This window comes from Panthera pardus, unplaced genomic scaffold (assembly GCF_024362965.1).
Source record: "Panthera pardus isolate Hobbes unplaced genomic scaffold, ASM2436296v1 HiC_scaffold_13, whole genome shotgun sequence".
NCBI lineage: Eukaryota > Metazoa > Chordata > Mammalia > Carnivora > Felidae > Panthera > Panthera pardus.
Genome location: NW_026526688.1, coordinates 146,083,610 through 146,093,157, shown reverse-complemented (window position 1 = coordinate 146,093,157; position 9,548 = coordinate 146,083,610).

Sequence of the window (9,548 nt, the reverse complement as noted above, 5' to 3'; positions counted from 1 at the left end):
CCGTGTATACTATTACTGTCACATTAAATGCCATTTATTCTGTTATAATGTGATCCTTATGTTCCTTAGAAACCTTAGTTATCTAAAATCATGCTATAAAAACAATTGTTTCAGTGGAGGGAAAAAGAGATTGGGGGCTAGAGAGTTCCAGAGTCTTAATAACAAATTTAGTTTTCCTGTAGGGCTCTCAGTAATAAGTTGACTTCTTAATGGCTCCAAGTATATAGCTTTAAATGGAACTTCCAATTCTTGATAATTACCAACTCAAGAGAAAGACGGTGCTTTTATACTTTTGTACTAACACAGTATTTCTTAGATTTTTATAATTGTCTTGCCTATTGTTATTAAGAATAAATCTCAAAGCCAGTCAAGTAAGCTGCTGCAAGCCAAGAGGTTTTTTTTAACCTGATACATTCATTTTCATTATGATTTATTGCATTGTGACCACATATTCTATGTAATTTAAATCATATTCCCTTATTAATCATTACTTTTTAAGTTAAGAAAACTGGCATGTGTTTCCTCTCAAAATGAGTATCAGCAAAAGAATTAAAGTATAATAACCACCAACTCACCGATAGAGTCTCAACTTTCTCCATATGACAGATATCTATACACATGGATATTTTAAGTGAAACTCCTGCTTTGGAATAGGAGACAGATCATATGATATCGATTCTCTTTCTCAACAGGTCAACATTATCACTACAAATCATTATCACTAGCAATCTGGAAATGTGTTAAGATATTTATAATTTACTTTTAAATAATTCAGTAGAGACAATATATAATTATAGATATGCCAGTTAGCTTAAGTTTCAACTCTAAGGCAAGCAATCACTCTATAAAATTCAGACTACAGCTGCACCCTTATGCGTAATGCTCAGGCTTGATCCTTAAATGTCTTGCTCTGAGCCCTTGGATTAGGAGGAATTCAGCTGCCTTATTGCTGCCTCTGTACTGATGGATGTGTGCCTTGAGCAAATTGCTCTTGTAATGAGGCAGCCAAAGCTTCTAAAAGGACACGGAGCTGGGACTTCATCAAGCCTACCAAGCAAAGAATATAAACTGTTTTGTACCTATTTTTAAAGAACATTTATTTAAAAAGTACCTGAATGTGTGGCATTTTTGTTCTGCAAATTGTTTTCATTATAACCTATTTGTCAGGTTATAGGGGATCAACTTAGAACAAGTCCCAAGAAAAAGTGGCCGTATGTAGTCTAAAAATTTGTGTCCTGGTTTCCAGCTAAAATTTCTGTGTGGTATTGAATAAAATATCATTAAAATAAGAAAAAAAAAATTATTCCTTTAATTTAGGTAAGAGTAGTTTAGGAAAAAGGGATGAGTGAGGTTAGAAAAAGTACATGATCTGGGGGTGCCTGGGTGGCTCAGTTGGTTAAGCAACCAACTCTTAATTTCGGCTCAGGCCATGATCTCAGAGTCATGAGGTTGAGTCCCATGTTAAGATCCTCTCTCTTTGCTCCTCCCCTGCTCTCAAGAAAGAAAGAAAGAAAGAAAAAGAAAGAAAGATGAATGAGAGAAAGAAAGAAAGAACAGAAAGGAAAAGAAAAGAAAAGAAAAGAAAAGAAAAGAAAAGAAAAGAAAAGAAAAGAAAAGGAAAGAAAAGAAAAGAAAAGAAAAGAAAAGAAAAGAAAAGGAGGGGCTCCTGGGTGGCTCAGTCGGTTAAGCATCCATCTTTGGCTCAGGTCATGATCTTGTGATTTGTGGGTTTGAGCCCCGTGTCAGGCTCTGTGCTGACAGCCTGGAGCCTGCTTCGAATTCTGCGTCTCCCTCTCTTTGCCCCTTCCCTGCTTATGCTCTGTCTCTCTCTGTCTCTCAAAAATAAATGTTAAAAAAAATTTTTTTAAGAAAGAAAGAAAAAGAAAGAAAGAAAGAAAGAAAGAAAGAAAGAAAGAAAGAAAAGAAAAGAAAAGAAAAGAAAAGAAAAGAAAAGAAAAGAAAAGAAAAGAAAAGAAAAGAAAAGAGTAGATGATCTATAATTACTTTGTTGCAGTCACTGGACTAAAAAATTTTGAAAACTTGTTCCACAGTAATCTGGGGTTTTTAATTTGGATAATGATGATATTCTCAGAAATAACTATCCCATGAGTTAAGGAATGAAATGGTGAACAAAGTATCATAGGAAAAACAACTTCAGGAGACACATGACAAATTCCGTAGGTAAAAGAATGATCTTTTTTTTTTTCATTCTGAATCTTCAGCAAATCTCTTAGTTTCCAAGCCAGCTATAATTTAATGCTTATAAGAGATGAACAAGTCATGTAATTGAGTGAAACAAACTGGATATAATATTGAAGGACTATGGTAAGCTGAAAAGAACATGACTTACCTAAAGTAAAAATAGCTGCTCAGCTCCTATCAGTGGTGGCCAGGTTGACACATGGGCCACTTTGTCCAGTTTTTTAAGAGAATCCTAAATCCATATGTAATGTGAAATGTCTTAAACCTCATATGTTTACTATTAATACTATGCAGCAAAGGATTCACTCAACAGGTCGAGGTTGACTACCCTCTGCACATTCCAAAGAAAGGTTTGGCCTTTGCCTGGTTCCTGGAAGTTAACTTCCAAACCCTTGGAATACCCTGCCTGATAAGGGTGTTTTGCATACCTAAGGGCCTTAGACCATGTCACATAGTCTATGCCAACAGTGTGATTTATGGTACAGATGTAGGGTCCTGTGATATCAGCCTGACCTCTGGACAGAATGGAGGATAGGGTCAGTTACACAGGCAGGCAGTCATACCTGTGTGACTAACCAAGAAAAACACTGGACACCAAGGTTCAGGTGAATGTCTCTGGTTGGCAATACTCCATGCATGCTGTCAAATATCACTGCTGGAAGAATTAAGCACTGTCTCCATGACAACTGGGATAGGACAGCTGGAAACTTCTGCCTTGTGTCTCCTAGACATTGCACTATGAACCTTTTTCCATTGCTAATTCTAATCTCTATCCTTTTGCTGTAATAAACTGTAACCATGAGTAACAGTTTTTCTTTGTTCTGTAAGTCCTTTTAGCAAATCATTGAACCCAAAGATGGTTTTAAGGACCCCCAAATACAAACACTAATTTTTAAAATACCAAACAAAATCAATTATGTGAGCCATATCTGGGTGCAGACAATCAGTCTGCAACTTCAGATTCTAGTTCTAACCCCTAACAAATTAGAAATAACCAAATGTAGGTGGTCAAGTGGAACACTAATGTATGAGTAGGCACAGAGGGGCATGGCTCATATTTGCTTTAGGCAAATTAGGGATTGGTTGCCTTCAGGAGAAGGTTTAGGGAAAAAAATTCTGAGGAATTTAAATTGGATTGAACTCACTGCAAATCAACATTTTCTCTTCTTTGGGTAGGTGCTGGAAGTATGGCAGTTTAACTTAATACAGAGATGGACATTCTGGGTTCAAACCTGAAATTTGCCTTTAAGTCTTCTTTTGTATGTTGATTCATAAAAACAAATGATGTTACTACTATGTCACTGCTACGTAATTGCTTCTACTGGGCTTTAAAAGAATATCAATCATAGTAATTCTAAGATCTCATAATACAGCAGCATAAGCAAAAGCTAGAATAAATGGCATATTAATAGTGAGAAATTAGGTAGCTCAATTTAACAAATATTTCTTTAGTATGCAATCTTACCTAAGACCAGTGTGAGGTTCCAGAGACACAACAATAAATAAAACAGTCCTTGTCTAAGAGAAGCAGGAGGGTAGAACATGTTCCTGTGGAGAGAGAAACGCTAACTATAGAACACTACATTCAAAATTTTAAAATCTGCTCCTCTCTCCTCCTTCAACCTCTGGCAATGGGTAAGTGTTTTTTTTCTAGAACAATCTCAAAGATAACTGTGAACATACCATTCTCATTTCTAAAGTAACCTCAAATCCAGGATAGTTAACAGGTGATGGCATCTTTCTCAAAAGCTGGTGATGTTTTGAGTTGGCTCCTTGGCCACTTCCTGAAAATTGGAAGATCACTCTTGCTCATCAGATTGTTGTCTTCACAGCTCACCCTGACCAACTCCTTTTTCCTTGCACTTACTTACTTTCAAAGCATGAAAAAGTTGTATCCACTATTCCAGAGTTTTATGTCCAATCTTTTCAGTCTTTAAAAAATATTGAAAGTCTTATTCATCATCTTTTTTTTTCAGGAAATAAAAAAGCTTCTTCATGAGGCTGCAAAATAGAAAAATCAGTTATAACCTTGACCCAACACAAGGAAGCAGCATAGAAGCAAGGAATCATGTTGAAAGAATACAAATGAGTTGTTAAGAGGGCCTGAGAAACTTTGCTGTTGCTGCTTTGGGAATTTGGCTGTATAGTGTCATTGTAAGCAAATATGTCATGTGCATCATTTCATAATGAAACTCTTCTTTTTTAAAAGGATATTTAACATCTGGATAGCTCTAGAACTCTTAAGGTACAAAGAAGAGAATAATTAAATTAGCAATAGAATGCCATTCTGTGGGGGAAATCTACCTCAAGGGGAGCTACAGCACTGCACAAACTATTTTTATTCTATGATATACATTGCTAAATTATGTAAATTTCATTTAGTCTTCAGAGAAAAGGGAACCTTAATTATTCATTATGTTTATCACTAAATTTGAACAAATGCTTCATTTCTCTATTGTTCTGTAAGATGAATGTACCTTGCCCCTTCCTCTTGCATCAGACAATTACCAAATGAAGAAATATAAAAAAGATACATACATTCTTTATATAGAGCAATCTACTAAGAATATGTTCATTTTATTTTTGCAAAATGCCATGATTTACTGAAAAGTTACTGAAGACAATAGCAACAAATGAACAAAGATGGAAGGAACAACAAAGGGAAACAGTAAGCAGATGCAAGAAGCAAAGACTTAGGAAGGAACAGACATTAAGTAAAGATTGGGACATCATGAATCCATGGTCTCTAAGAACTATGGAGATACTTCTTCAATGAAAGAAATAGCTATCATTTAGAAGGAGATACTTATTTATAAATCTAGGCCCAAATTTACTCAAAGAGGAGAAATTTCTTGTCCAAGCAATTTAACTTATGCTCTACTTATTAAAATGAACGTTGACTTTTCTAATTCTGTCATCTTCCATAAAATAAAACCCAGTGACTATTTTATCTTTCTTTCTTTATTGTTTGTTTGATTGTTTGCATTTTTTAGTATTGGTTTCAGGAGTAAAATTTAGTGATTCATCACTTACATATAACACCAAGTGCTCATCACAGGTGTCCCCCCTTAATTCCTATCACCCATCTAGCCCATCTATCCCACCCCCCTCCCCTCCAACAACCTTCAGTTTGCTCTCTATAGTTAAGAGTCTCTTATGGAGTGCCTCTCTGTTTTTATCTTATTTTATTTTTGCTTCCCTCCCCTTATGTTCATCTGTTTTGTGTCTTAAATTCCACATGAGTGAAATCATATGGTATTTTTCTCTTATTTTGTTTAGCATAATACACTCTAGTTCTATCCACATCGTCGCAAATGGCAAGATTTCGTTCTTTCTGATGGCTGAGTAATATTCCATTGTATATATATACCACTTCTTTATCCATTCATTAGTTGATGGACATTTGGGCTCCTTCCATAATTTGGCTATTGCTGATAGTGCTGCTATAAACATTAGGGTGCATGTGCCCCTTTGAATCAGTATTTTTGTATCTTTTGTAGTGCAATTGCTGGGTGGTAAGGTAGTTCTATCTTTAACTTTATGAGGAACCTCCACACAGTTTTCCAGAGTGCCCACATCAGTTTGCTTTCCCACTAACAGTGTAAAAGGGCTCCCCTTTCTCCACATCCTTGCCAACATCTGTTGTTTCCTGAGTTGTTAATATTAGCTATTCTGACAGGTGTGAGGTAGTATCTCATTGTGGTTTTGATTTGTATCTCCCTGATGATAAGTGATGTTGAACACTTTTTCATGTATCAGTTAGTCATTTATATGTCTTTTTTGGAAAAGGGTCTTACACCATACACAAAAATAAATTCAAAATGGATGAAAGACCGAAATGTGAGACAGAAAACCATCAAATCCTAGAGGAAAACAGGCAGCAACCTCTTTGACCTCAGCTGTAGCAACTTCTTACTAGACATGTCTCCTGAGGCAAGGGAAACAAAAGCAAAAATGAACTATTGGGACTTCATCAAGATAAAAAGCTTCTGCACAGTGAAGGAAACAATTAATAAGACTAAAAGGCAACCTACAGAATGGGAGAAAGTATTTGCAAATGACATATCAGATAAATGGCTAGTATCAAAAATCTATAAGGTATTTATCAAACACAACACCCAAAAAATAAATAATCCGTTTAAGAAATGGGCAGAAGATATTTTATCTTTTATTAGTGCATATTCTTGTCTATTGGCAAAAGACCAATTATATAGCTATAATGTCCTATTATTTTTCCTTCATAGTATGTGAGATTTTTTTTAATTTTTAAAATAATTTTTTTAATGTTTATTTATTTTTGAGCGAGAAAGAGAGATGGAGTGAGAACGGGGGAGGGGCAGGGAGAGAGGGAGGCACAGAATCCCAAGCAGATTCCAGATTCTGGAGCAGATTCCAGGTTCTGAGCTGTCAGCACAGAGCCTCAGCACAGAGCCTGATGCGGGGCTCAACTCACCAACCATGAGGTCATGACTTGAGCCAAAGTCAGAAGCTTAACTGACTGAGCCACCCAAGCACCTGATAGTATGTGATGGTTAATTGTATGTCAACTTGGTTTGCCCACAGTGCCCTGAAACTGATGAAACATTCTTCTGGATGTTTCTGTGAAGGTGTTTGTTTGGCTAAGATTAACATTTAAATTGGTGGACTTTAGGTAAGGCAGATTACCACCCAAAATGTGGATGTGCCTCATCCAATCAAAGACAGACAAGACCATCAGCACCATCCTGTCCCAACCAAGAGGGAATTCTGTCAGCAGACTGTCTGGACTCAAAGCAAAGCTCAAAGTGCAGTCTCTAGCCTACTGGCCTACCCTGATGATTTTTTGGACTTATAAAGCCTCCATAACCATATGAGTCAATTCATTAAAATAAACACATCCTGTTGGTTCTGTTTCTGTGAAGTAATACATAGTATATAATGTATATACCTTGCTATCTGAATCTATTCAGTTACTGAATTCAGAAAAGAAAATTCAAGTGGAAAGAGGAACTTATATTTAAACCAGGATAAATCTTAGAAATCATCTAGTATTCTGGTGTTCATTTTTTAAAAACTATATAGCTATTTCTTGAAATGAAATATGATACAGAAGCCACTATATGAAACAGATAAAAGAACTACACCAATTAAAACAGTAGTAGGCATCCAAAAGCCACCCCACTGGCTCTGACTTATTTCTAGAGCAAATATGGGGACCCCAAAGAAGAGCCTAGGGTTCTGCAGTATGGACACCACTCCTTTGAATTACAAATGTTAAAAAATAGAGCCCAAGAAGGATGAGAAGAGATTCGCCAAAGATGGCAATACTAGCCAATGAAGTCTGAAGACTGAACTCAATTCTCCAGCTTCTAATATAATACAACATTCTTTCTACTATTTCATACTGCCTCTTGAGCTTTGGATAATTTTTAAATGTCTTTTAATTAAGAAGCTATGAGATTAGGTGAACCTAGAAACTGTATATTAGTTATTTAAGAAATACTATACTCCATATTCTACAGATAGAAATAATAATAAGGTTGATTTGTATTTGTAAAAGTTGAGGAGGATATAAACCATTAGAGTGAAAACAAAGCTGAATATGCTAAGAGAAAGGATGAAAATTTACATAAAGTATATACTTAAATATAAAAGACTACAGTAATAAGGCATGAGAAAAATCTATTAGCCAAGCAAATCTCTGTAAAAAGCATATAACATTTCTTTGTGTTAATTATAGGTTTGTCATGAAAACACTTCATATTAACTTAAAGATCACTTTCCATTTGAGTTAACACACTTAATGTTAATAAGTGTCACACTGAGGAAAAAGAGTCAACAAACTAAAGAATAATACTCTGTATGCATTTCCTAAAGTTCTGTATATGCTTCTATACAGTGTATACCACTCTATGGTCTACAAAGGGCTTCCAAATACATTACTTTCTTTATTATTTATTTCAATTTAGATATTTGTTATCAAATTATTCTAAGCTAATTATTTGTCATTAATTGTAAGTTATAAAATTATTATTAATCAAAAGCATCAAGATGATGTAATAAAAGTCAAGTATCAGTCAATACTTTCACAACCTGACATATTAGTTTTGTATTGCTGCATTACAAATCACCATAAACTCACCAGTGTAAAACAAAACCCATTTATTAGCTCACGGTTCTGTATGTCAGAAGTCTGGACACCCAGAAACTCTGCTTAGAGTTTGACAGGCAGAAATCAAGGTGAATGGCCATGGTGGGATCTTATCTGGAAGGTCTGAGGAGAATCTGCCTCCAGGTTCATTCACATTGTTGGTAGACTTGAGCTCCTTGTATGTGTGGGACTGAGGTCTTCATTTATTTGCTGGCTGTTGGCCAGAAGTTATTCTCAGCAAGTAGAAGCCACCCTCAAGTTCTTTCATGTGGCCCCTTCCATCTTCCAAGCCATCAGTGGTGCATCAAATCCTTCTTGTGCTTTGAATCTATCTGATTTCCTCTTCTGCCATCAGCTGGAGAAAACACTCTGCTTTTAAAGTGCTCGTGTGATTACATTAGGTCTACCCTGATGATCTCTCTTTTGATTAACTCAGTTGACTGATTAGTAACCTTAATTGCCTCTGCAAAACGCCTTTGCCATGTAAGATAACATAATCACATGCATGATATTCACAGTCCTAGGGATTAGGGCAAGAGATGTCGGGGAGTCATCTTCAGATTTTTACCTACCACAGCTGACATCTGCAATTAAAACAACTGCTTTGCCACTCTTCCCAATAGCAAAAGTTCTTTAGAATATTTTTAATGTCACCTTACCAACCCCCAACACCTGTCATTTCCCTCCTCCCCCACGCACCCCCCCCCCCCCCCGCCATTAGGATTTCAGAATGCATTCATTCTTCCTCGCCCCCTTCTTTTAGGCTTTGTGGGAATTTTTTTAGTATTTATTTTAAAATCCCTTACAATGTATTCCCTGTTTTTCAGCCATCCTTAGTTACCATTATGTTCTTTATTCTCAGATTAGATTCATCCATTAAGATCTAATTCTTGTTTATCTTATTCACTACAGTATCCCTGTTGTCAACAACTATGTTCGTATGTATCAGGCACACAACAATTATTTTTTGATTGAATTAATGAATCTGTTCATATGGTGAGGCTCCCTGTTTATCATTTATTCCTGTCCTCTTCATCTTGCCTCTGGCTTGAGTTCTTCATTTGGGTTTCACTTATATCTTAGCTAGACTATCTCAAGTATTTATCCCAGAGGGGTTACTTGGATAACTCTATTTTGTCACCTATCCTGGAATGTCTTTATTCAGGTAAACAATACCTTAGCTGGATACAGCATTCTTGAGGTGTTATTCTTTTTC